Source organism: Petaurus breviceps, unplaced genomic scaffold, assembly GCF_028583685.1.
Source record: "Petaurus breviceps papuanus isolate PSGF00001 unplaced genomic scaffold, PetGlider_PUasm1.0 37, whole genome shotgun sequence".
In the NCBI taxonomy this organism is placed as follows: domain Eukaryota; kingdom Metazoa; phylum Chordata; class Mammalia; order Diprotodontia; family Petauridae; genus Petaurus; species Petaurus breviceps.
This window is the reverse complement of record NW_027186296.1, coordinates 86702901-86705835: the sequence shown is the minus strand read 5'-3', so window position 1 is coordinate 86705835 and position 2935 is coordinate 86702901.

Genomic DNA, 2935 nt, shown 5'->3' with positions numbered 1-2935 from the left:
TGGTTCTAACACATCAGGGCAATTTTCCTTGGGAATTTCTTGAAGGATGATTTCTAGGTTATTTTTTTGATCATGGCTTTCAGGTAATACAATAATTTTTAAATTATCTCTCCTGGATCTATTTTCCAGGTCAGTGGTTATTCCAATGAGATATTTCACATTGCCTTCTATTTTTTCATTTGTTTGGATCTGTTTAATAGTATATTTCTCATAAAGTCAATAGCTTCCATTTGCTCCAGTTTAATTCTGAAGGAATGATTCTCTTCAGTGAGCTTTTGAGATTCTTTTCCCATTTGCCAAGTTCAGCTTTTTAAGGCATTCTTCTCCTCATTATCTTTTTGAGCCTCTTTTGCCATCTGAATTAGTCTATTTTTAAGGTGTTATTTTCCTCAGTCAGGTTGTTGACTCTCATTTCATAATTTTCTTGCATTGTCCTCATTTCTCTTTCCAATTTTTCCTCCACTTCTTTTATTTCATCTTCAAAATCCTTTTTAAGTTCCTCGATGGCCTGTAACCAGCTCATATTTTTCTTGGAAGCTTTTGGTGTAGGAGTTCTGACTGCACTGTTTTCCTGCTGTTCCATGTTTTGACCCTTTTTGTCCCCACAATAGGAGTGTGAAGTTGGGTTGCTCTGTTTGCTTTGCTTCCCTTGCTTATTCATGTTGCCACTCAATTACTTGACTTTTGAGCCTTTTTTCACAATAGAACTCTGCTATCAGAAATGGGAACTTTATCCCACATGCTGGGGTTTTCGCAGCTGCTGAAGGTATTATTTGGGTGCCCTCTCTGAAGCCTCCACATGCTCTCGCAGACTGCTCACATACCCCAGGACCTCCATCCTAGGCAGCAATTCAGATTCATGCAGGTTAAAGCAAGAGTTATTACCCTTCACACTGGTTGCTTGGTACCCCTACAATCTGCAGACCAGGAGCTCTGAAGCAACCAGGAACTCTGAAGCAACCACGAGCAGGAGGCTGCTTGGCTGTGGCACTTCAGCTTCTTCTCACCCCAGGGGCAAAGGCCTGATCTCACTCTGAATTCCCAGGTCCCAAAGTGCACACTGCACTGACCTCTTACTTTGTCCTTGGCATCTATGGGTTGATAATTCTGGAAACCGCCACAGCTGCTGGTGATCTTAACTTCCTCCAGCCAGCAGCAGGTTGTGGCCACCCTGAGGCTAAAACCTCTGGCTCAGGCAAGGCTGGGCTCGGCCCCCAGAGCACTGTGTTGGCCACTTGCTGCCAGCCTGCAGGCTGTCCTCAGCAGGAGGTTAGCTTCTCTGTGTCATTTTGTGGGTAGCTCCAAAGTTTGTCTAGAGTAATTTTTTACATGAATTGGAGGAGGCGGGAGACTGAGCTGTATTCAAGTCCTGTTTCTATTCTGCCATCTTAAACAGGTAGTATTTTAAGAGAATTAGCCATGCGTTTTGCCATCTGCTGTTTCCCACTTCACTTTGCTACTGAAAACCTTGGAAATTACCTACTCTTTATTTTCCACAGATAAACACACTTCTCATCTCTGTCTTCCCAAAGCTATTTCTAAATTATTCTGCTTGGTTACATTGAGTCCAGTGCAGTGCTAACCACATAGTAGATATTTCAGTAACATCCAGATTGATTCATTATTTATCATACTCTGCTCTAACTAAAGCTTTTCCCCCTCAGTCAATCAACCAATGACTACTTATTAAACATCAACAATGTACAAGATACCCATTATTTTTCCTAATGAGGTATTAGGGATAGAAATGTACAATGAAAGAAACAACGGCTATTCACGAAGAGTTTTCATTCTAAAAGAGACAAGGATATTTTATAGTATGTGCAGAATAGATATAAAGAGAATATGTTCTAATAATTACAAAGCTGTTTAAATGTAAGGCAGTTTGAAAGGGAGGGCATTATCAACTGAATGTCGATTAAGAGGGCCTTCATAGTAGAGTGTGGCGTTTGAGCTGTACCTTGAAGTACAACAGGAATTCTTTGAGGAGGAAGTAAAAGAGGCAAGTGTGTTCTAGGCAGACACCTGGGAGAATGAGCATCATTCATGAGGAAGAAAGTGAAGGTCAGTTTGTCTGGTTTGCAGAGTTGGATGGGGTGGGGCAATTGTACAATGAGTTTGGAAAGAGGTTGGGGCAAGATTGTAAAGGGCTTTAAAAGCTAAGCAGATATTCTTAGCAAAGACAATTCCAAAGGACTCAAAATGAAAATGCTAACCATATTCACAGAAAGAAGTGATGGATTCTGAATGCAGATCAAAGTAAACTATTTTCATGGTTTTTTTTTCTTTTGATCTGTTTCTTCTTTCACAGCATGACTAATGTGGAAATATGCTTTACATGATTGCACATCTATAACATATGAAATTGTTTAACTTCTTAGGGAGGGGGAAGTGAGGGAGGGAAGAAGAGAAAAATTTGGAACCCCCCATTTTTAAAAATGAATATTAAAATATGTCTCTACATTTAATGAGAAAAAAAAACTATTTTTATAAAGCTAAATAGAGGAATTTATATTTAATTATGGAGACATTAGAAAACCACTTTAGTTTGCTGTATAGGGCAGTGATGTAGTCAGATTTGCATTTAAAGAAAATCACTTTGGTAACAGAGTGGACGTTGGAGACTGGAATTCCTCCTGATCTGTTATTTTTGCCTTGAAGAGTTAAGTCTGAATACCAGGGAGTCCATGTTAAGTGCAGTGTGAGTGGGATAGATAAGTGCCATAGGTATTCAGAGGGAGAGATTATGAGAGGCAGTGATGGAACTTAAATAATAAGAACACATTTAGATACAGAGAGAAGCCTTTTAAAGTTAAGAAATCATGTAGGCAATAGAACAAGGAAGAAAGAACCATCACATATCTGAGAGATTAAATTATAATTAGACAGATTTTTAAATAAAATGGAAAATCTGATTCTTCACAGCTGACCACAC